The sequence below is a fragment of the Rhamphochromis longiceps genome, linkage group LG15 (assembly GCF_057381845.1).
Source record: "Rhamphochromis longiceps isolate RC_006_pf linkage group LG15, R_longiceps_female_GT1.1, whole genome shotgun sequence".
NCBI lineage: Eukaryota > Metazoa > Chordata > Actinopteri > Cichliformes > Cichlidae > Rhamphochromis > Rhamphochromis longiceps.
The window spans coordinates 11,481,439-11,508,297 of NC_140571.1; the positions used below are offsets into that span (position 1 = coordinate 11,481,439).

Here is a 26,859-nt window from a genome sequence, read left to right on the forward strand (position 1 = left end):
GCCAGAAATAACGGAAATTAAGAGTAAAATTGAAATTTTCAGTTCACACTAAGCTCCAATCCCTGTAGTTTCAAGTCAGCATAAAATGCTGCCTTAGCTGCTGTTTACCACATAACTCTGCCACACCAGGACAAATTTATTCAAAAGCAGCATAACCAAAGATGAGATAGCAGACAGAAAATTTGTCAACCCCACAATCTTTTGCGCAAACATGAAAACAGTTACACAATAATCCATAAAGCTGCAGTTTTGCTTCGAGAACTGCTGTCAATTATGCAAAAGGCTCCCAGATTTTACTTTGTTTATAAGCTGTTTATTTCATATCAGTAAGGCCTTCCCCAAACTGCAGTGTCTTCTTTTAATCATCATATCATTATCAAAAAACAGTTGAGACTGTGGTCCTTGAAAGTGATTAAAAGCAGCAGATACAAAAAAAAGAGGATGTCAAGATGTTGATAAGCAGGTCATCTACCAACTGGAAGGTTGGCAGTTCAATTCCTGGCTCAGATAGCCTGCATGTTGAAATATCCTTGGACTAGATACTAAACCACAAGTTGTCCGTGATGTATCCATCAGAGTTGGTGTGTGAATGTTCGGCAAAGAGCTTAGGCATGGAAAAAAGTAACTGTATGAATGTTTGTGTGAAAGGGTGAAAGAGGCTTGTGATAAGAAAGCACTTTTGGTGCTCAAACTGAGTAGAAAAGTGATATATAAGTAGAGTCCATTCAAGTCCACAGGATTAAGACTAAAGGTCTGTTACACAAGATTAAAAAGTAATCTGTGAAATGATTTCAGTCTAGACTAAAATGTTGGACTCCACAACACAGCACTGTTTGTGTAGCTAAAAAAAAGAATTTGATTTTGCTTCTCTTCTGGGACTGTTAATTCCTTTATATACAATATCGCGGTTTTAAATTTGTGTCGGTGAGCAATGGCTTTGGATGAGTGGCAGCTGCTCAACAGTGTCCTGCTTACAGTCTAAACACACAGAACACACGTTCAAACAAGAGCAGCTTTGTTGGATGACATGCTGAAAGTGCGGGGCTCTGCACTACTGACTCGTATTTGTAACCTTGGGGTGGCAGCAGCAGCAGCAAGTGGCAGGACTACTAGTGTTTATAATGGCATTGCGTCATTGCTCTGCCCATCAGCTCTCCTTTGTTGCTACAGAATGCTAACTATGTTTGATTTGTAGGTGTGATTTCAGAGCACCACCCTGATTTCCCTATTATTTTCAGTTGGATTGAGCTCTTTGGAGTCATGCCCTTAAACACACAGACACACAAGCGCACATATCGCTCAGTATGTACAAACACATGCTGGAACTCCCTTTACTCAAAGACAAGAAAGTGTGACCCCCACCTGGAGTTGCTGCAAACAGAGGGGTCAAACTATTAATGAGAGGAGGGCATCTGTTGACTTATCAAACACTGCTGGTGTGTTGTCTCTGTGTGTAGCTGCCGAGTTTTACTCTTTTCACACTAACCACTATTCAAGGTGTCATGTTGCCAGACAAGAGGAAATAAAACTTACTTCGCAGATGCTAATTGCACATGTTAACAGTCTTTTCTCTCTCGACAGGCTCTTTGGAAAAGATTCAGAGTGAACATTTGGTCAGAAATGAGGATAAAATGTGTAACATATGAACGTGCAGAGGATACACCTGCAAGCAATTCACGGTGGAAATCTGTTGAGAGGAATGGAAGAATGTATTTGATGGTTCTCAAAATATATAGATGGCTCCGTCAGGAAAAGGGTGATGTCATGAACATAAATTGCTCAGATAGCATATTTTGAACAGACCTCTTGAAAGCCTTGGGGCTTGACTGTGATTGATCGGTGTCAATTGCTGTACTTATGTCGACATCTTCCCCGTCTTTCATCTTTTCCCATGTTTTAATTCTCAGTAATAATCATTTTAATATCTTATTAAACCTCATTTTAATATTATTTTCTGATCCTGGTGAATTGTGGCACAGTTAGAAAATTGCACCGTCACTAGGATTTAATTTACATTAGGAATCCTGAAACTCAGTTCTTCATGTGTGTGAGATTATTTGCTGATTGTTTGCTTATTAGCAGAAGCTGGTCAGGGCTAATAGTCTGACAACTAAAACACTGCCTAAAATGTTTACTTTCCAAATAAGAAATACCCTTATTCGTGCTTTGTACTCTATAAACTGCCCCAAATTACCTTCAATTAAAGCATGATTAGGGCTTAGAACTAGACATTGTGATGAGAATGGGACCAATACTGCTAAAAAAGTTCCACTTTCTGGAAAGAGAATCACGTGTCCTGCAGCTATCAATACAGGCATGAATTGAGAGACTCATATACAAAAGTTCTCATTCGCCATGGTGAAAAACAGACAGCATGTCTAAACAAACTCACAGGAGATGAGAGGAATCATTGCGACTCGGCTGAAAGTACGTAACTGTAATAAGTACAGAACTGCTGAAAAGTCGAGGTTAAGATAGGTCATCGCTTTTTCACTTTCAACACCGAGTTGTTAGGATTCCTCAGTGGAGTGATGAAGAGAGGAATAAGGGATGGAGACGGCAGCTCTAAGGAAGGAATGAAGATAGACAAAAAAAGAATGCATATCATGTTAAAGCAAAGCAGGGCTGGACCTCCGCTGATAGCGAGTGTGACCCTTCCTGGAGGTCACTAGACCTCGGGGCTTTAAAAATAGCTCCACAGGGAGTCACAAACCCCACTGGCAGGGTGGGGACAGATGTTCATAAATATGGTGGAAAGACATTAAGGCCACCATACTTGAGTGATGCCACAGATGACAAAATAATAATTACATGTATATTCTGTTAGATCAAAAAGAATATGATTACTCAGTTTACAGCATTCATCTTTTCAGAATTAAAGGTATAAATCAGTAAAAGTCTGGTGACATTTTGTTAGTTTTGCCCTTCTAAAACAGGCTGGAACGCATAAAAATCAGCTCTTCATAAAGCAATTAGTGGAGCCGACAGGATGACATCCAGTCCTGTTATACGAGCATGACATGACTCATCATCACCTCTTCTCACCCTGCACTGCTATATTTTCCTCCTTTGTTCAAGTTAACGTATTTAAGTTTACACTCAAAGCTAATTTGATCCAAAGTCTTGAACCCTTATCCCTTAGCTCTCAGGCTGCTTTCTCTTGATAAATAATTGGGATCAAGATTTTCGCATCATTAATTCTTCTTAGTTGATGGGTCAAAGGCCTGACAGTCCCTTGGCATTTTCTGTGAGCTGTTCAGAATGTGAACGTTTGCCTTTCCTATTTATCGGTGTGTGTGTGTGTGTGTGTGTGCATATACATGCATGCTTATGTGCATTTCAATGTACAAAAAAAAAAAATGTGTGCGTGAGATGAACAGAGAGGCAGGCCAGCCCCAGTGTGCTTCACATGCACGTGAGAGTTATCATGCAGACAAGCGATAACTCCCACACAGACCCAATTAGCATGACAACTAATTACTGTTTCCTTGGTCCCCTCCCTCAGCTAAGCTAACTCATTAAATTAAATCAACACTCTGGTCTGAAAACAATGCTTTGAGGGAGTAATAATGATCGCCTGCCACTTGCTATTTATGTGTTCTAGGTATTACTTTTCATAGGGCGGTCAACCATAACACTGGAGCCTTTTGAAAGCTGAGAAAATGTTAGCTTCAAATATCAACACAGGAATTACCTCTGGGCTAGAGTGAGGCAGAAAGCAGAAAGAAAGAGGATGACAGCTGAGAGTGTGTGAAATAAGCACACCGAGTGATATGCATGGGCAACAGGGAGAATACTGAGAACAACAACAAACAGATATAGAAAAAAAAAAAGGAGATGGTCTGCCTGGGGTATGAGGCGCATGTGATAACCAGCTGTGCATAGCATTGAGCACACTGGGAAAAAAAAAAGAAAAACTTCTCAGAAGACTCATACAGTGTCTGGTATGTCAGTAAAAACAGTCTGGATAGTGCTGTCAAAAAAATGCCAACTCTGTACACACAGATCCTACTGGATAATATTATGTGCTTTAATGAGATGCAGGAATTCAGGGAAAAGGAGAAAGTTTGTGTCACTGAGATGTGGAAAGAAGAAAAAGTCTGGAATGAAGCAGGAAGTTCTCAGTGTTACAACATGACCTTCTAACACTGTTGATAAAAAAGGAAAAAAAGACAAAGCATTTTCTTTGGAATCGCTCTTGGTGCTCATTTTGCCCCCTCCTCATGTTTCATTTAAGGGAATTAAGTTGTAAGACTCCCGCCACTTAAGCATGCATACCACTGAAAATGTCTACACGATAAATAATATCACCGATGGCCACATGCATATGCGAGTAGCATTCGCAAGTCTTCATCCATGCTTTCAGTAATGCACTTGCAATTGCAGGCCCCTTTATTGTGCTTTGTGTAATATAAAAACAAAGCATATTTCCGCTAAGCCCTGGATTCCCACATTCTCCATGCAGTGCAAGCCTCTGTGGCCATGTGGTAGCTGATTAAGTTACGCCATTGTGCGTGTGTGACTGAGATTCCAGCGCGTTTTAATCAGGCCCGACTGAAAGGACAGATGTTGTTTTTGATGTGAGCAAATTCCAAAAGGTACGAGCAGCACAGAGCAGCCGGTGTTTAGCGTGCGTGAGCTTAGTGATCATTTGGATGTATGTATGTGGGAAAGACTAAAGGCCATGGAAGAAGAGTGTGCTGCATCTGTGTCAAAATGGTGTCCGCAGGAGTGCTGGGAAAAAAGTAAGCTAGCTTGTTTGAGTCCACGGGTGCAGGTGGAGGCGACGGGCTGGTCTCGCTAGAGATGGAGGTCATGAAGCTCGGCCGGCAGCTGCGTCGGTGTCAGGGTGGCACTGCCAGGGTGACTGCTAATGTCCAGTGAGTCATCTCACTCTGTGTACTGGGGGTCTGCACTAGATGCACTGCGACAGGCTAGTTTTAGAGAATGGGAGAAATCCAGAACTGAACACAAAGTCCCACAAAATAAATTATACTTGTGCTGACGTATCACTATGCAAATATATACATGTACACAAATGATTAAAATTAAATAACTTTAGAATAAACATTTTCAGCAAATATTTTCATCAGTGCAGTTTTATAATAAATTATACTAGACTGATACGAGTACAGCCACAGGGTGTCATTCACTGTCTACATGGATGCTTGTTAACTGTTATCTGGTGGGCAACTACTTTAACGTCTATAATGTGTATAATGAATTGAGGCAAAATAAAAAGGACGTTTCATTAAATATAAATACTTTAACATGATTTTTTGAAATTGAATTCCTCACATTTGTTAGATTTATTAAAACTTAAAAAAACAACTTTCACCCTCTTCATATTCTTCCACGTGCCTTTATGCGAGAGTGAATATGGGACATAGTGGGTCCCCCTGCTGTTGCCTTATATATTTACAAGCCACAGTGCGCATGCCCTCCTCGCCCTCTCCTCCATGCAAGACACTGGACTGTTAAATGCTCTTGCACATATTTTTATGTCAAATCAGCCAGGCTGCCATATGTTAGCCTCAAAGCTAGATACAGTAAAAATAGGCTTGGCCCCCAATGTTATTAATGACCATGTGTGCTGTGAACACGCTGCATAATTATCCCCTGCAGTTTTATCCAAAAATCAGTTTTATAGTACTGGCTTCAGGTTTATGGGACTCAAATACACACTGAGGAGCAGAGACATGCATGCACACTGAAGCTTACGCAACCAGAGAGGGGAAACGATAACATAGCTTTTCCTTTACTATACAAATCCAAATGCTAACAAGACAGTAGCCAGTGGGGCTCAATAAAGATTTCATGGGTCTGTCTCTGCTGTGTTTCTCTGCCCAAGTACTCTCACCTGTTGTTGCATCTGATGTTAGTGAGAATTTAAACACCACAGGAAGAACAAATATTGGTCCAACATTCAATTACTGAGCACTGCCTGCAGTGAAATAGATACTTCTTTAAAATCTGGGCTGTAAAAACTAGGTGTGTATTATTTAGAGAGCCCATTTCATGGACCTTTTTCACAGCAACCACTCTGACATGAATTAGGGGAGATGGGAGTTACAAATGAAGGTTCAGGTCCATTTAGATGTGAGCCTTCATTAATGTGACTGGTAATTCTTGCATTTAGTGAGTATTTCATGGCAAAGCAGCTGATGTGAAAAAGGCCTGTTAGTGGAAACTAGAAGACAGAACATTCAGGTCCTGCAGGAGCACAGAGAGACGGCGCTTTTATGTGTATGGCGCGGAGAAGAGTTCCTGTTCTAGAGATGCCACATTATCCCTGGCGCGCGCGCACACACACACACACACACACACACACACACACACACACACACACACACACACACACACACACACACACACACACACACACAGCGCACTAACTGTCAAAATAAGAAGCAGCACGCAATCTGCAAATCAAATCTAAAATACCTCAAGCCCAGATTTATCATCTTTTCAGTTAGCTATGCATCACAAGCATTTACAGCTTCCTTCACTATCCCTCTAGATTTATATCACTTTGCAAGCAGCAAACAGAGATGGCTGACATTTGGTTATGTAGATGTTATAATAACTTGTTAGTCAGCCAGCTCCAGGCTGCTGTGGTACACCCTTCTGTAATTACTGTCAGCATTCACGCAGCCATCATATATCTCACACGCACACAACCCGCAGCACACGATCTGTCACACATATTTGTCCATTTGCACATTAAAGGAAAATAAACAGCCATGTTGAAATACATGCTGACTCGCACTGGTGGATGGATATCAAAACCTCAGCGCAGAGTGCTTTTCAACACAAACATGTGCCCTAATGCTCTCTGCTGTTAAAGTCTTACTGGTAAAGATATTGGTATGCACTCGACCAGTACCACAGTTGAATATTTTCCCAAAACTAATATTTAATTTCAGGAGTCAAAAATGGAAAAAAATAAAATAATTTTTTTTGTTCCCTCGCTTGTGTGACAAAACCTCTATTTAAACAGAGATAATGGGATTTAAAACCTCTGCTGCTTTGCTCACAATCTGATTCATTTTCTTATGTTTTCAATTTTCAAACTGAATAATTCAACTATAAACACTTTATTACCACATTTATTTCTCAGTATTAAATCACAAATTCTCTGGTGAGGCCTCTAATCAATAAACTACATAGAAATACATTTTTAGATTTTTCTTGCTAATAAGATAGACATGAAATCTGAGAAAAGGAGAACAAAACTACTGTTTAATAATAGATTAAATTACAGATGGGCACAAATTAAAAACCTTAAGCTTCAAAGCCCACAGTCCATTGGCTCTGTTAAGTTAAGCAGGGCTTTGCTGGTATGGTTTGGATCCATTTGTCCCCTTAAACGAAAGGATTGAAGGAAAGCTTCTCTACCAAGATGACAATGTCCACATTCATAGAGCTTAACTAGTAAGTGAATAGTTTTGTCAAATGAAAGTGATGTGAATCAGATGCTGTGGCTTTTTGCAGTCCCCCTGGTCTCCATGGATACTGAACACCTTCTGGAGATTTGGACGGTGCTCTCTGCTACCATAATCAAAACACCCAATGAGGGGATATGTTTTGAAAGAATGGAGTTAATCCCTCCAGTAAGAGTTTCCGAAATTTGGAGAGTCGGTTCCACGACCACTGAAGCCGTTGTCGCATTGTGGCTCAACACCTCAAAGTGACTTGGTAGATGTTTTTCCATTAATTTCGATGTTTCGTTAAGTGACCATAAACTAATAATCTACTAGTGTGAAAAGTTATAAACCGTGGCCTCTGTTCTTCAGAGTAAATGTGTAATTCTGTACACCTCACTTTGCTTTCCACATTTAACTGTGGTCTGACAGCATGTACAGTATGTGGATTGGTTAGAGCACATTACATAAGACATCCCCACTGACACCAGCGGCTAGTTCGGTTAGCAGTCTATACTTCACCACAGCGCTTTCACATTTCCTTTCCAACATTTTCTGAGTCCTACTTGTCGTTTGTCTATCCACTGTCCATTTATATTTCCTTATGCATCCTGGTGGGACATCGAGGTTTATGCTTGCACATGTATGTGTTTCAAGCAACCAGTATCTCAAATAAAGAGACTTAACGGCTGACATGAACATCAGAATTTAAAGTGGATTTTTGTGTAGATACACTTTGATGTTTAATTTAATAAATCACAATTTGAGCAACATAATTCCATTTTCTTACGAAGCAGCATAGTTGATTGTCAAGCAGGATAATCACTATACCAACTGTTTTAAAAAAAAAAAAAAAAAAAAAAAAAAAAAAAGAGAAAAAAAGACTTCTCTTTGTCTAAGAGTAACATGTAGCAGTTTCAATCCGTCTCTGTCTGTCTGGCTGTCTACTCAAAACTCAACCACACAACACACAAACATAATGCAAACTCAGCTCAACCACTGCAGCCCTCCACTTTCACAGGAATTTCCCCCTATTTCGGCCCAGAGGATCCTGCTTACACCGACAAAATATGAACCCAGTGGCAGCATTGAGCCACAAAAAACACAAAACAAAACATGTATATTTTCCCAATGACTTAAAGGGGTTCACATGGTGATGTACAAAGCACTGGTCAAACTTGTGGATTTTGCTGTCAAGCAAGTACTTTCAATGCTCACAGACACAGTTTTCCTGTTCTCAGTAATCTGCTTCTGTTCAGTAAAGCCTTTAGTTTCAAAACTGTAAAGCGATGTGTGTGTTTTTAACCATTACCAAAGTATATGAATGGACTTCACTGGATGTAACATTAAGGATGCCTCTATACAAGTGCTGATATCATAAATAAGTTTTTGTTATAGAAACATACCGATACCTTTAGTACCTTTTTGAAATCCATTGCCAAATACTCCCAATTAAAAACGGGGTGTCTACAAAAATCTTTAGGAAAAATTGACAAATCTCAATTTCACCTCTATATTTTCACCTTGCCAACAAACATGCCAACATCCGAGCCACCTTCTCATCTTTGTGTATAGCGCATAGAGATGCATGGCAGGAATTAGTTCTTTTCAAAATCCCCTTTCCCTTCTGCCATCTATAACCATAATTATTCCATAAATCACTACAACCAATAATTGAAAAACACAACTGTCACCTTTGCTGCCTGAATGTTTTTAAACCACATTTTTGTTCTGTAGCTGCCTCATTGAAACAAAACCTCTGAGATGGTAAAGTGACTTAGGTTACCATAGTGATGGCCCGATGTTTGACAAACCTGTGTTGATGCTCGTTTCGACCTGACGAGACCTCATTATGGGCTGGTGGGGAGTCCTGTCTGAAATCTCTGGCCCAGACGGTCACTCAGACCTAATTAAACACACCTTTCTAAATCTGACTCGATTCCTTCGTCACTCTCCGTTATCCAAGTCCCTGCAGATCTAATCAGCGTGCAACCTGCCAACTTACAAACACAAACAGCAAGAACAAAAACCCCACATCCACGGTAATAAATGACACAAACGAAACAGTCGGTGGTCATTAGCTTTGTGGCTTAAATGGTTGTCCTTCCTGTCTGGGTTAGAGGCCAGCCAATGCACCAGTAAAAGGCCTGCTCCTTTGCCCACTCTCCCTTCTGGAAGAGTGAATCTTCTCTGAAGCCAACACAACTCAGCGGGACCAGAAGCAGGATAAAGGTTAAGAACCCCATGGAGATAAAGTTCATGTCGGTTAAAGTAGAGGTTTGGCTACAGATTAATTTGCCTCGAGTAAAGACATGTTTCTAATAATAGTTGCTGCTTTTGAATAGATAGTAGGTTTCCTTACTGATAAGTAAAAGATGCTATAAAAAGAAACAGGCAATCCAAAAATGGGACAGTTATTAGTTTTTAAGTGATTTTGTTATTAATAATATTTTCATTATTTTTATTATCACCAAAAAATGTTTCCTGTAAAGGTGCCATGATCAAAACTTGGCCCATATTTGCGGAAAGGGGGGGGGGGGGGGGGGGGGGGGGAGAAGAAAAAAGAAACCCTGGTCGATCTAGTAGGTTTCAAAATATGTAGAAGCAAGATAAAGAATGTGGCAAGGCACTGATGGTCAGAGGGATGAGATCCCCCGGGGGACATCCAAACACACATATATGCGCTCACAGGAGGCCTGAGTTGGCAAAGACATTTTGTGCCGCAGGGTTTGGTTCTGAGCCCATGCTGGCTAAAAAGAGATCCATACCCTGTGGCGCTTACCTGGCATTTAGCCGAGACCACTCTTTGATTATACAGAATTTTGTTTCTTGCACCGTGTTGTCAGTTTCTAGAACATTTAAACAAAACAAAACATACCAACCATACCATACCAAAACAAAACTTCATACCACTCTGTTTTTGATCAGTTGTATAAACCTAGAAGTAGTTCGATATAAAAATGGACACACCAAGAGGCAAATGACATGAAATATCATTACCAAATCCCAATCCAAAGGCACACACATGTGAGCACATATGCTCAAACAGTGACACCTCAGTTTTAATTATTTTCTCTCCCTTGCTTTCCTTATACACACAATTTTTCCTCTTCGTGTCAAAGCCTGGAATATATTGAAGGACAGCTGCAAGATGATCTGATCCAGATGATCTCAAAGGAAAAAAAAAACCCCCAAAACATAAGCACACATGGTCTATAAAGCACAGACCTGACGTGAGCAAAAGAAAAAAAGAAAAGTAAAAATGATGGCTTAGAAACTTATGTTGTTTTTTTCCTTTAATTTGTCATCTGGCTCATTTTGTCTTGTGACCACAGATAAATAAACTCCAACTTCATTCAGGTAATTCACATGTCACTATAATTAGAAATAAATGAGCCATGTTGAGGTATCTCTGTTCTCCAGGTACCACAGAGTAAATTGCCGACTGGCTCTTGTATACCTCACCCTGCTCTCTAGATTCAACTGTGGTCTGAAAACATGTAGTGCATGTGGATTGGTCAGAGCACATTAAGCACTCCTACTGACATCAAGAGCCTTGACCACAGCTAATTTAACTCCTTTGATTTCCTTCTTAGTTGCATGTGATTCCTACCACCGTCCTCTGACAATTATATCGCTTTATGGCATCACATTTACACATATACATCTATGTGTTGTCTGAAAAAAACAAACAAAAAAGAGCATAACTTAACATTTTAGGTAACAAAACAACCTCTTATTTTGGACTTAATTGCTGTGTGTTTCAGTCTGTAAAATATATTTCGCTTGAATGGCAGTATGTGATGCCCCAAAACCTGCATACATCCTACTGCATTAATGGTGCCTTCACAGATGGGCAAGTCACCAATGCCATGTGTGTGAATGCACCTCCATGTCAACACAGATGCTGAACAAGCTGGATGGTCCCTCTCCTGTTTACGCACTATTGTACAGATATTATTATTTCAACTAGTTTAAAATTGTAATTACACAGTTGGTTTCATAAAAGACTGGGCGATAAAACACACACACACAGAAACGTAAACCTTTTCTAACCTTAAAATGTGTGGCATCAAATTTAAAATGAGCATATACTTATTTTATTTAGCATTAAAGTTTGATATGTTGTGTTTGAAATTCAGTAAATATGGGGTAGAATGTATAGCACAGCAAACAACCTATAAATACTATAATTTATTATGATACAAAATATAAGCATAATGAAATGCAAGGTTTTTCCACTAATTACCAAATTAAGAGGCCACCAAATAATATAACAGCATACATATGTACCTGGTGACAAAACATTTACTTTAGTTACTGAGACAAACAATTTAAGCATGCATGGTACTTACACTATATGGGTGTTAAATATCTAAAGGAACAGATTTACTCACAGAAACAGGAAAAGAAGGAAAAGATCTCCAAGGATAAAATCAGAAGTGCCCAACACTGCACTTTACTTTAACTGGAGCTGGAACAAAGTCTGCTTCGATTTTCTCCAACGTTTAGCTCAGTCATAACCTCAGCTAGACGTCTGATTCAGTCTGTTTATGCACGCAAATGACTGGCATTAGAAACCCATGGACATGTGGTGGAAACATGTTTACAGCTGTGGCCTCGGTTTGGGCTATGATGTAATGGCAAAGAGAAAGGTGGGGAAAAGTTTGCCTTTGTCCGTGACTTGAAAATAGGGACGTTTTTGGTAAACCATGATGAGAGCAAACGATTTAAATAGGAACGTAAATAGAAAACATTGATTGAGAAGTGGATAGAACAAAACGGGGAGGTTAAAAGAGGATGTTTCATGGGTCCAGGGGGTAGGAAGGACCAAGGTAGGACAACACACAGCTGGAGCAACAGCTCCCCCTGGGGCAAAGCACTGATAATGCTTTAGAATTTCTAGGTCAAGTTACGTTGAGCCATACAATTAGCCATGAGAATAAACCACTGAGAACTGAATAACATCAATATATTCCATGTCCTCCTGAGAAAGCTTGGGCTCTGGCATTCAAGTGTCTATTATTTTCACATGTTCAGTTCAATTCAATTTTATTTATACAGGGCCAAATCACAACAACAGTTGCCTTAAGGCGCTTTATATTGTAAGGTAAAGAACCTACATAATAGGTTAATAATAATACAAGGAAAACAGAGAAAACTCCAACAATCTTATGACTCCCTGTGAGCACGCGCTTTGGCGATAGCAGGAAGGAAAAACTCCCTTTTAACAGGAACCTCCAGTGGAAGAACCAGGGGGGAAATCAAAGGCTCTGCCTCCCATTCTACTTTTAAATACTCTAGAAACCACAAATAAGCTCACAGTCTGAAAGTGAAGAGCTCTAATGGAGTGAAATGGCACTATAAGGTCATTAAGATAAGATTGGGCCTGATTATTCAAGACCTTGTATGTGAGGAGCAGGATTTTAAATTTGATTCTGGATTTAACAGGGAGCCCGTGAAAAGAAGCCAATAAAGGAGAAATGTACGCTTCTCTACAGCACCATGTCAGTGCTTTAGGTGACATGCACTGACATGGACTAAAAATGTAGATGCTGACTGTAGATGTGAATCTAAACTAGCATCTGCATGATGTGTTGGGCCAAGCCCTGTCCATAGAAGCCCCACCCGGAACCCACAGGACCCAAGGCATCCAGTGCCAGCGTCCTATGCCAGATCCCACAAAAGGCCCCATACCCCAAAGGGTAGGCTGTTTTGACAGCATACAGGGCAAGTACATGATATTTGTAGTTTCTGCACATCATAAGTTCAAAATAATAGCGCCTAATTTTTTTGTGGAAATTGGGTTGTACTGATTTGTACTTTCCTCTGTTCTCGCCACACTCTCAACATACTGTTTTATGCGTTTACCAGCCAGCAGCCATTACACACCCACCTTCGAATGACACATCAATCAAGGCAAATGCAAACACGATAAATAATTCACCCATTGATTCATTAGTGGCAGTTGATCCCTCGATGTTTCATAGTTCACGACTCATTCACACACCAACAGGTTCATGAGCACACGTGTGCTTGCAAATGAGCACAGGCACCGTGTACTTGGCTTAGAAAACACACACACAGTATGCGGTTCACGAATGCGGTTGGTACTCTTGTGATCATTTTTCCCCATTCATGCCTGGTAACACAGCTGTCCTAGGAAGAGGCAACCATTCATTTATGAACTGACTGTTGCTTGAATCAAGAGCAAAGCCTGGACTGTAGTTCAGCAATCTGGACAGAAAACCACTCTGGAGGGAGGGCGCAAGCTGTGTTCACATGCTAGATGTCACCGCAGTGATGCAGCTGGTGTGTTTAAAAGCAGGAGGACGTAATGGGTTTAAATATCCGATAACAATATGTGTACGCCAACAACAGCCCACAACATAGGCATAGATGATGAGGTTACTACCACTAAAAAGGCAATGGGATGCGTGCAGGTCTCAAAATAAGGTTCATCAGTATAACTACTAGGTTTACTTACAGGAAATGCTTTCATTATTATTTAAATTACAGCACACAAAACGGATCTTTTCAAAACACTCTCACAAATGCATGGAAAATCTGCATTGCATACACTAAATAATGCTCTCTGGTATTTATTTTACACATTAGTACTACCGAAATTCACTAAAATTTAGCAAGAGTCATCAAGCATGGATTGGATAGACATGCAAAGAATGTTTGCTGCACATGTAAAAAAAAAAGTTACATTTGAGTTGGAATATTTTTCTTGTTACCAACTTTAAATAAACATAAAATCACGAAAAAAAAGGTTGCCAAGTAGAAAGTCTCGTGCAATTTTTGATATTTTGCAGTGAATCACAGATAAATGGAAAGAACATTTATCAGTTTCACACATTAATCTCTCGAAGAAGAATGCGGTGATGAGCACAAGAGAAAGACTGATTTTCTCAAAGAAAACTGCTCTCTTCAATAACTCAACATTTCCAAAGCTTACTCCCAGCCTTTTTGAAGTGTTTTTATACCGTACAGTGAGAGAACTAATACGCTGTCACTGTTTAAACCACATTAGCAATATGACCAATGCCACTTACAAATTTTAAGCAGTAAAAAAAATGGAGTACTGATATATTGGCCAATATATTTCTGATAGACGAACCCATTTATACACATGCTCTGTCACAGATATACTATGAAGGCTAAAGCCTGTGATCATTGTTTACCAGTTTTCCTGCAATACATTTCACAAACTAGTTAGCATCAAGACATCCTTTGGCTCGCTCTGATACATACTCTGCTGCATGTGCTAACAGTGCTAAGAGTATTGTAAACAATAGAGTCTGAGTGAAACTATGTAATGAGACTGTTTCAAGTAATGCAGTTTAGTTGTGACCAAACAAAATATGTTCATACAGTTTATTATATGAAGACATATCTGCTAATAATATTTTCCAGCTTGTATATTAGTCTGGCTTTACAGTGTTAGGATGTATAAAGCATATAAACATGGACGTGACTCATTTTAAGCCAGTTCATCATATTTTAACTATCAGTTCAATTGCTGATTAATTGCTTCCCGAGATAAAATTCTCACTTTTGGGAAGCTGGGGGGGAGAGACTGCATGCTTCTTACTGCACTATAAGACTTTAAAACTAACTGACACAAAAGGAGTCGGTAAAAGGAAAAACAAAACATTTTAGAGAAAAAAAAATATTGTCAAAGGAATGGCTTTTCCCCACTAGGCAGTAACAGTTAATTTGCCTATTCCTCTTCTATGTACTCTCAGCATTGGCTTTGGGAGTAGGGCTTTCTTGTGTGCATGTCAGAGCTCTTTGCCATGTTGGATGCTGGTGATTTGTGATGCCTGTGAAGGATCAGAAGGAGGGGCTTCGGGGGGTCGGCAAAGCTGTAGTGTGAGAAAGTTCTGAAGGCGAACACTGGCTGCAGCTGATATGAGTCTCCCGGGACTTCCCCTCTGCTGAGGTCATTCCTCGCACTCCAACACTCGTACATCACTGCTGACATCACCACTGATCCTTGCCAAACCGTTGCCACAGGCAACACAAACAGGAAAAAGCATGTGTGTGTGTGAACGCTTGTTGTTAAATAAGACCATTAAACTCCAATGGTGTACTGAGTGACGAATGATGTGTTATACACAATCGTGCAAAAAAGCCTATCATCCATAAAAATAAAAAAAAACCATTTAATATATTTCAATATTAGCTCTGATCCAAATGCCTGCAGCTGTTCTGCGTGTTTATTATAGGTGAAATCTGTATTAAATACACATTATGAAAATAGCTGTGCAATTCTTTTCAAGAAAAGACTGTGCTTTTCATTAAAACATGATGTTAACATGTGTTTAATGTGTCTCTGCATGTTTGCCTTTGTGTTGGTACATCTATGTGTGTGAGTGTGCGTGTATGCCTGCCGCCTTTCCTGCACCCCCTGCTGTGCCAGTCAATGCTTAGACTCTTGGGAAGTGAGGCGGCAGTGCCAGCAGTAATCAGAACTCTTTGTATCCACACACAGGGGCGAGCTATAATCAGGGAATGTTCTTTAAACAATAATAGCTGTAATCCTCTCATCTCAATATGATGTGTAACCTGCTCAAAACTTGGATTTTTGCAGGCGATTTATACCTGGCCTCCACCTTGTTTCAAAATAGATTTAATGAGCTTTCAAAGCCAGCTTTCATAATAATTGCTGAACCATAGAATTACAGCAGCCAGAGCTACAGAAGAAAAAATGACAGGGTGGAAGAATAGCGATAATCTTCAGGGATAAGCTCAGCAATGCACAGCCCTTTGAAGAATACCTACAGAGAATCAAGCGTGCAGGACCCTCTGAGTATATGCAACTACCACGTGTATGCATACCCACAAATTCTTTTGATAGTAATATATACTATAGATGTATTCAATGTGACAACTAATAAAACTGATGGTCGATGCAGTGACTTCTGATTCCTTCACTCATTATATGCCTAAAACAAAGACTTCAGTGTTGGTTATTAGCAAAATTTTAATTAAATTTGCCAGGACTCATTCAGACAGAAGCATGCGTGCACACACACACACGTGCACAAACACACACAGATATCTTGTTCCAGATGAAAGACGAAACTGGCACAAAAAAAAAAAAAAAAAAAAAAAAAAAAAAGATACGACTGATTGAATTTTTTGAAAAAATACAAATGGGGGGAAAAGAATCTACCTGCAAATCTTCTGCTTCACAGACTGTAGAATAAACTATTGTGGCAAAGCTGCAAGCACACCAAAAAGCAATTAGGCTGTGAAAATGAAGAGATTTTTTAGCAGATTGCAGATTACTTGCAACGATAAAGACATTTGGTTTGCTACATAAATGCCCGGTCAGTCTACACAGAGTATTAGCATCATTCGTATACCTTCTGAAAAACAATTAAGGTGAAAAACAGAGTTTAGTTTAAATTCTATTACCTCTCTTGCACGCAGCATAATTATTATTGCTAAGCATAATATTAAACATACATACATGTGTCACTTTGAACATATTTGCCTTTATTATAAGACTGTCACAAGTACTAGTCAGGGAGCAGATTACTTTGGACATCAGCCGTGAAGCTCTGTGTGCAGCCATTGGTCTGTCATTAGACCCTGCCACAGTTGTATTCATGGGAAGAAAAACAAAGACTGCGTGAAATCCAAAAAATAAATTCAGGAATGTCTAACAAGGGATTGAGTGCCTCTCTGCAAGCAGCTGCAGCAAAGAATGCCTAAAGTCACAAAGTTCATCCATATTGTTTGTAAACTGGAAAATTTACTAAAATTATTTATAATTATTTAACTGTAGACATAAAACACTACAACACAGTACCACAACATGCAAGTAGTAATGTGTGCACTTTACACATGTGCGCACACATGTATATAGCAAACATATCCTCCTCTACTAATAAGAGATTTGCCAAAGTGAAGTTACTCTGGCAAATCTCTCATTTAAGGCCACAGAAAGTGTGATGTATTGCACATGAGCCGAGATAAGAGCAGAACCAAACTCGAGTTCTACTCTTATTTGATGGTTGCCATGTAGCCTACTTTCGCCCATCCACCCGTCTGAATATCTGAAGACCTACTGATATGCTCAACCAGATTTGGCTGGTTTGAATAAAACACAAAGAATGCAAATAACCTTTATGTTCGCTTCCAGTACTTTGGTTTCTCCTTGTATTTATCCACACTGACTTTATCATTATCCATTTAGTCCCTTTTTGTCAGTTTCTTTGACATCAGTCAGTTTTTTTGGTCTTGTTCCATAAATATGAGAAAGATCGTTGTACACGATGCACTGACACCACTGCTGAATGAATGTTATTACACAGACCAAAACAAATCAGGGCTTTTTAACGCAGCTCAACACATGTCACTTTTCTCCTGGCTGATTGTTGGTTGGCACACAGACAGTGCGATGTAGTGTCACTTGTGCCAAGTGACACTACATCATTGGCTGTAGCCCTCAGTCCGCTTAGTGACATCATGATGTAAAACATACACACTTGGTCGACATCCACTACCACAGTATAAGAACTATACGGATTACAAAGCCAAAACAGGGCCACTTTTCCAGTCCATCACTGTTATGCTGTATATGTTTTATATATCAAAACATGCTTACTATGAAAAGCAAAAACTCATACACCCTAAAATTATAGTATTCACAGTGATGTCAAGTCACAAAGAGAAGCTATTCACACTGTAAACCCATTCAGCAGTGACCTCAGTCTTACTCATGCCACCTGCACTGTAACATCATCCCTCTTGCCTATATTTCGCACAATGATGCAGGCTTGACTAAAGGCCATAAGTAATATGAAAAGTAGCGATACGGGCAGACGCAGACCAGCTGCACTGACAGAGGGAGATGGCTGAATTACACATGCACATATGGCAGAAACTGCATAGTCAAACAATTCCTGGGAGGCTGTGGAGGAAATAACTGCTCGTGTTTTATCAATGTCCCCAATCTTTACCTCCCCCAATCGTGTGTGCTGCACAGAATCCGCTAAAGCAGATGTAAGGGGGACGTTTACCCCTTTAAATCATCGTGCATTCACGCAGCCTCGCCTGTTGCCTAATATTAATAATCAGCATACACCTGTTGCCATGGCACATGGCTCTGCCCTGGTATGGATAAACAGGCGAAGGTTGACCAGCTTTGACAGAACATTGCAACAGTTGGCCTGCACGGCTTCTTCTGGCAGATATATATATATTTTTTTTACTTCCAATTTCAATCCAGGAAACGGATTTAATTTCAAGTATAGCTTAGCAATGGGCTAATGAGCTGGAAGGCAGTAGAGTAAAGAGACCGAGAGGGAAAAGGACTTGCTTCGACAGCTAAAGCCTTGTGCAAAATTTCCTATTAAAAACTTGACACATGGTAAGGCCAAAGCCCTCCAACAAGCACCGGCACCAGTTTTTCTCTGAGCCTAAATAGTGACGCCGCATGAGTGTCACTTCAATCGGCTTAACGCTGGCTTCACAGTCCTTTAAATGTGTATTGCATGTGTTTAAATGTGTGTACATTTGCCCATGTTCATTTACTGTATTTGCACGCATGTGAACTTAAGTCCTGCGTGTGAAGGACTGTGTGTGTGTGTGTGTGTGTGTGTGTGTGTGTGTGTGTGTGTGTGTGTGTGTGTGTGTGTGTGTGTGTGTGTTTACGCACATGCAGTGTTTGCGCTTCCTCCCATACATCAGACAATCACAATAACATTGTGAAGTTTGCTCTTCCTGCATGGAGGGAACTTTGGCTCAAATACACTCCCCTTCCTCCAATTTCTAACCTTCTCTTTCTCTCCCCCCCCCCCCCATCCCATGCCTTTTTCCTCCCTCCATCCGCTCCCTTGTTCCTTGTCAGCTGGTGGGGAGATCCAGATGTGAAGGGAGACTGGGACAGGAAAAGCAAAGGGAGAGAGGGAAGGAGAGGGAGATAGAAATCCACATCCCCCGGTGACAGACTTCATTGTCCAAGACCTTTTTGGACAAGGCCTTTACAGACACATACACACAAACAATTATGCACACCAAACAATGAAGTCCCTCTAGACGACAAGGCCCGATTGAGTGTTTGTGTATTTCTCCTCCGTATGTATGTGTGTGTGTTTGTGTGTGCACATCTGATGACAAAGCAATCAATGAACAACATCTTGCTGGAGATTTGCTGTAGATATTTAGCTGAGTTATTTACTGGGGGGTCTTGGCCAGGCATGAAGCTATTGTTCTCGTTTAGTGGGGAGAGAGAAGGAAATCAATACAGACCTGAGAGAGCGAAGCAAACAGTGAGTAACAGCTGTATGCCAGCATCCCCCCCCCCTATGTTTTGCTCCCTCCATCTTTGTTAAATTCTCACATTTACACCATCAGGTAGGGCCAGGGGCTGATAATTACATTTAAATGACATATACACGTGCATCTGTACAGAATTCCTTAAGAAACTATACACAATGGCAAACACATGCACACAACACACTTCTACACACCACGGAGCCATATGAAATAAGTTAATAGAGTGAGTCAGCAAAAGAAACAAGAGCCGAGCTAAAAGGGCTCTCACTACCAGAGCATGTCTTTCACCAACTTACTCAATGAAAAAAAAACTAATGAATTATGTTCTTTACATGGCATGCCAAACTGATTGTCTTATTTAAAAATCTTCCACTGAAGATATCCCTCAGAAAAACTTGTTATGCTACTGAAAACCTTTTGACAGGCACCACAAATGAATGAGACAAGAATATTCCTCTCTAAAAAATTAAAATGTCAGTACTCACCGCGAGGCTGTCGCTGAGTATTTTCCTCCCACTCTTTCTGCCGAGCTAACACCGACTAACTCTTTAAGAACGGGAGCAACAAGTAGTGTACAGTGGAGAACAATGCATGTCTGCCAGAGCGCAGCAAAGCGTAAGCAGAGTGGAGACACACAGAGGTCCAGTCATCGGGCTGCTGCTCACATGGGACGTGGAGAGGAGGGGAAAAGAGGAAGGGTTAGCTATAGAATAGTCAAGAGTATAACTCGAGTTTGGCAGGGGGAGGGATCTCATCCTTCACTCCGCATGTCTTGCCCTTTTCCTCTCCTCTATCCAAAAATGTTTCAACATGTCTCAAATTTCTTCTCCTTCTCAAAAGTGGAGTTTTTTTCTGGCCTTCCTCTTTCTCCGTACACTCCCCTTTTCTTTCGCCATCTCTTGTCTCTTTGTTCTTACTGTCTTTTCATTGCACACACACAGACACACACTCACACACACGCGAGGGTCTCTTTGTTTTCTGTTATTCGGTTATGAACAGCCCTCCTGTAAAACTGTTTTGCTGTAAAAGTCAACAATGTCAAGCTCCACCTAGACACACAAGCAGCGCAAACATGCTAAAATAAAACACAGACACATGGGGGATCTTTACTAATGTAATATACACGTACATGTACAAAGTGAACCAGCTAACCGGTTGTCTGTTATGGTCATATATGCAATCACAGAAACAGAACAGAAAATTACAGGGCGACTTTAGATCCCTCTCTTTCTCTCTCTGATGTCACTCGTTTTTTTCCTGCCTTTTCACTGAAAGGCCCCAATTCACAAGTGGCCCAGATACCGCACTGTACTGGGGAAAGGAAGAAAAGTAAAAAGGGAGTCAGAGAAAAGAGTAACTTGATACAGTTAAAGCAACAATTATTTGAATGAGTCACTCAGCATTGAGGTTTGGGGTGTTTTTTCTTCTTTTTCTATGCTAATTTGTGAGAGGGAAAACGAGACCAAAGAGACAGATGGGGAGGAAGGGAAAAAAAAAACAATCTTCCCATTTTGGAAAACTTTACCTCCTGAGGACTCCTTGAGGTCATGGGAGAGGAGGAAGGAGAAACTGAGGGGATGACAGATAGTAACAGTGAGGAATGGAATGGCGGGGCAGACATAGGCTTGGATAGGTACCAGAGAAATGTCCTACATCCACTCGCCAGGAGATGGCTCACCAAAGTCAGTGTTGCTGACACAACCAAATAGCATAGGGTACGCCACTCTTTCAGACGCGAGGGTGATGGTGAGCAGACAATGACATGCTGGCAAATCAGAAACAGTGCACATTATTTAAGCAACTGAAGCTCAAAACACTGTGAAGCCATATCTAGAGGTGATGTGCAGCTGCTAAAAACTTGTAACTACAAAGGAGGAAGTCTATTTGGTCAGCTTGCATTTTCATCTGCGTTTCCAAAGCTGGTAAAGATGGGCTGGAGAGCCTGAGGCGAGATGTATAGCTCAACTGTAAAGACAAGCTGTGCAGCAACTCATTGCAACTCCTGCTACATGTAGATGTTTGAAGTGTAGCAGTGCAGCTTTGTCTCAACGCAATAAATGCATCAGGATCTCCTGTGTAAACCATTTCAGCTGACCTGCATCCTGTTTAGACCTGCCATCACAACGTTTAGAGAAGCAAACAAAGTGCAAGGGGTCATGTAAATGCGCAGCGAAGGACTTGCAAAAAAAAAAAAAAAAAAAGGAAGAAGAAGAAAAGAAGAAAAATAAATAAATCACACAAGTGAATCTCAGGGATGTGCAGAGACCAGGGAACATAAACAGGCTGTCTTTAGGAGTGTATACACATACAGATGAAGGCAGACTGAGAAAATGTGGTCAACATTCTTTGTTCAAGTGGTTAGACAGCACATTTCCTGCAGATGAAGTTAAATATTTTTAGTGTTTTTTAGCCGCTAGACGAGGCAGTTCCCAATGTTGCGTATTACACCTTCAGTTCAGATCAGTCAGTTATAACAAAAGCAGCACGAAGCTCCAGCCTTTAATACAGCTCATAAAACCTTCTAATGCATGAACAAGAGGCAATGATTTGTATTCTTTTAATTTCAGCTAGCAAGCTAGATACAAACCCAATGAGCATGGCCACTGCAATTGAAAAATTAAAAAAACAAAACAAAACCCCAAAACAGTTCAAAGGGGCATGCTGTAAAATAGCCACGCATACTCGAAAGAAGCTGCACAAGCAGGTACAGGTACATCAAAGACATTCCACTGTTGCTGAGCTGGCTTTGACTGCATGAACTTGCAGGTCACTGTAGTTATGACAAACAGATATACTTTGATGACCTAAAGAGCAGTCCTTTCTAGTGTCTAGTGTTTATGAAGTATAGCTTTTGATCAGGATTTATTAAGGCTGACTGTTTAATTTATGTAGCCCAAAGCAAATAAAGCTGCTCTCTTGTCACAAGGGGTCACCACATCCATTTCTGCATTTCTGATTTGGTAGATTTTTTTTTAACAAGAATAGATTTGTCTCTCCTCCCAGGGAACTTTTGTTTGTCAGGTGAATGTGTAATCCACTACATTATGGCCTAATATATACATTTTTTCGAAATCTTGGAAAAAACCCAATATATTTTCATATTACAATTACTTGATCTGTTTATTGTTTGATTGTAAAGGTTTCATTTGCTGCTTCTTGCTGGACTCTACTCTGTCTTATACAGGGCAACACAGGAAAAAAAAACCCTCATTGAAACCCTCACAATCAATTAGTAGAATGTAAATGGGCCATTCAATTACTTTAAGCACTATCCTTGTTCCTCCTGAGGCAAACAATCAAACAGCAGACACAAATTAACTCTGAACAAGAGAATTTGTCTAAAATCCGATCCCCCGCTAGCAATAGATAGGCAGCATCAGAGCATGGGTGTATCCTGTGCCCAAAACAATTTGTGACATGCCCAATTTTAATTGTTCTACCTTGGTTTGTTCATGTTGATTAAAAGGTTAGAAATAGGTTAGCTGTGGTGCAAAACATCTAAAATCTACAGGGGAAAAAAAGTGTTTCACATGCATGTTTTTGCAAGTCCCAGTTTGAAAATTAACAAAATATTTGCACTTCCAGCAGAGACTGTTTCTGAATACTGATTATGGTAACCAGAGATAACTAGACAGTGTACATTAACACATCGATGCCCACAGAGACAAGGCTCTCTTCACCAGCCAAGACTGGGTAATGAGTCTGAATACACACACGCGTGCGGGGACAAACACACAAAGAAATAAAGAGAGAGACGGCTTGAGACAGAGGGAGCTTCCAGAGCTTTTCACAGACAAAATAGGAGAGAATTTCACAAAATCTCAGACCAAATGCCTGTGCGCATGCACACCTGCAGGGTTTTTTTTTTTTAAACGTATCAAAGGTTTTTTTGACAGCTCAACCATGCCTGACAAAATTCAAAAGCATTCATGAATTTTAAACAAGTGGTGGTTAAGGAATTTAGGAGCAACATCACGTTTAAAGCAATTTATATGCAAATGTGTGACGAGTGGCGCACTGCCACTCGTCAAGTTAAGTCAATGAGCAAGTGCTAATTCCTCTGCAGTCCTGTGCACTACAGGACTGCAGAGGAATTAGCACTTGCTCATTGACTTAACTTGACCTGCTACACTAATATGGACTCCCATTAATGAAGTACCAGCATCAACCACCACAAAGACACATGAGAGATGTATATGAACAGTGTTTAGACAACACTCCACACCACTGTTTTCCATGCATTTCTTTTTCTTGATCTCCTTGACCCCACAGGAAGGGCAGTGGTTTTGTTGCCACTAGATGGCAGTAAAGTTCTTGTCTTATCCCCCCCACACACAACCACACACACACAACCACACAGATACTAGTAGGCATGCCAGAATGGGGAGTGAACGTGATGAAAGACCACAGCAGAAAGCAGACAACCAGACTCAACCGCAGAGCACGTAGGATTGAGGGTAGGAGACAAAAAGTCCAAGGCTTTTCTCTCACACAGCACCACTGACATGTAAAAGTTTACAGCTCCAAAGACAGAGCTGGCATGACTGCAAAAACATGGCTCTTTCTGTCCATCAGTCCAGGTAGATTAGACTATTTTTTCAGGGTTTTTTTTTTTTGAGTGACACCAGCATGCCTGGCTGTAAAATTAAACGAACAACCATTCTGTATCGCATATTACTATCAGTGCTGCAGGCTATGTGGGGGTTGTTGTGTTTTGATGAAGAGAGACAGACAAGCTGGAAGAAGCAGAACTCCATTAGTTTTAGCCTCGAGGATTTTGAAGTCACAGTCCCTGGACCCACCACGTCAAGCTGCATGATTTTATTTATTTATTTTTTTAATAGGGTTACCTTCTGTAGTCTTCTTACTGACCTGCAGTGAGACATGCTTGTGGATCTTTTTTTTTTTTTGTTTGTGTGGAGTTTGAAGATTTCTTGAATGAGGGGTGGATTGTTTATTTTACACCCACTCAGGTGCTGTGAATTCTCTGCACTAGAGAAAGTCAGAAGAAGGCCAATGTCATTACGATTGAAGTTTTCGCAGTTATCAGCGGTGGACCAACCAAGATTGAGTCAAATTGCAGCTACGATGACTAATTATTATGGACATTTTCTCATACTTGCACTGCAACCCTCATTTTTTTTCCCCAGACTGTCTTACTTACTCATACAGCTTTTTATTGATCTGTTGGTTAACTGATCGGTCTACCACTACAGACACCTTTGAACTGACTGCCAGGAAATTTCAGACAGATACGCATCGTTGTGAATTCACACCATGTTGGTGTTTCCTTGGCATTCACTCGTCCCAGATTTACTATAAAAGTCTGAGCAACTCTTAAATGGATTTTCTTTTCTTATTTTTTTTTTAAGATGATTTTTTTGGCCTTCTAGCCTTTATTGGGTAGACACATTGTAGATAGATGGGAAAGTGATGACAGAAAGGGGAAGACAAAGGGCCACAGGTCAGACTCAAACCCAGGCCTACTGCTCTCTAGGCAATATTTAATAGATTTTAAAGAATTTCGTGTCTTGGTGATAAGGACTTTTTCATGTAACCCCCCCCTCCAGTCAAAATGTAACCACATTTAAATACCTGTCTTCAAATAAAATTTGTGTTTTAGCATGTTAACACACCAAATAAAGACCATGAACATCACTATAATCTCTCAATTGTGCATACTTCATAGTGTAAACCTTTATTGTTTATCCTCTCCCTCCCCTTTCCTTCGGTCTCACTCACCTTACGGCTCAAATCACGGGTTTAGGACCATACCGTTCAGTCCAGAGTAGCAGAGATCTAGGAAGAGAGCTGATGATTGCCTGTGATTACAGTCTGGCCATCTCCTCTGGGCTCATCTGGCCAGGCCTAGCTAGGGTAACACTCTCCACACTCGAGTCATTAACTGGAGAGAGCCGGAGCGAGAAAAAGCTCAACAGGGAGGCGCTGACACGTTTCCTTCACCTTGACATTGCCTTGAGGTTATAGCACTCATTTCGTAGAAAAGTACAGTTCTGGGAGGTGAGATTCATAAGAATGAAAAGGGTTTCCGATACATAAAAGCTCTCTCTGTGTGAGTGTTTTATTCCCTCTGATCTTGCTGTTCAGCGTGCTCTGAACTGTTGGAATGTGTGTTGACAAAATGTGTTTGAAAGTAAATGTGTGAGAGAAAACAGCGAGAAAGAACAGTATAGATGGTAAAGCCCACCAGGGAGAATTTGCAATTTGGGATACTGTAATGGGAAAAATTGGACTCAACAGAGAATCTATGTGGACGTGCAATTGTTGATAGCTGCACGTGAATGAGCATATTCAGTCTAATGTGAATATGGGCAGCAGACACACACAAATACACACAAACTAGCCTTAACTTGATCTTATCTGTTGTCTTTCTGATCAGTCAGTTTTACAAACCATATGTCTTCTCACATTACCCACTACAGAGCACTAGCTACCTGCCAGTTGATCATTAAAATGAAACATTACATTTTTGCAAAAAGCTAAGCACATTAACTCAGCTGAGGTTTCTCTACAAACTGGAAACGTAAAGAGGGTTTTCCTTCCTGGGGAAATATGCATACGTGTTCTAAAACACGGGCAGTAAATCCATGTAGAGTAAGGGTTGTGAGTCTACTGCTAACTGACAGTTTTTTTCACTACATGTCAGTCAAAATACTGTGGAATGATTGACAGCCGCCTGTGGCTCTTGTAATGTGTCTGCTGAATTAACCTCGCGCTGCCCTCAGAGGTGCAGGTGATCCTTCCCCTCTCCCCGTCTCTTTCTGGTCTTGACGTGAGCTTCACCTCAGCTCTCTGGGGATTGAAGGCCATCCGGCCGTGTGTAATTAAAAGCGCATAAAGACAGATCAAGCTCTCCGCTGCTCTTTCTATTCAAGGCCTTGCCTCCAGGCTGAATCTGCTCATGTCCTGCTCGGTCAGGCTCCAGGGAACTCATTTATTAACGTGTTTAAAACTTTTATTTTGAGGAAAATTATGAATAAAATCTCATCCACAGGCTTCAGCCATGGAGAGAATTTAGTTTAGAGGTTGATAAATGGTGGGGAAAAATAAATTGAATGGAGGCAAAGCGCTACAATTCTATCCTTTACAGAAAAGTAATGACTGTCAAGCTATT

The 26,859-nt window shown here is 40.5% G+C and overlaps 1 protein-coding gene across 3 annotated transcripts in view; it reads right to left on the reverse strand.

Moving 5' to 3' along the window:
• The window catches only part of sash1a (SAM and SH3 domain containing 1a), a 174,480-nt gene that overhangs the window by 53,824 nt on the left and 93,797 nt on the right, over window positions 1-26,859 (reverse strand). The gene's annotated exons all lie outside the window — the stretch shown is intronic.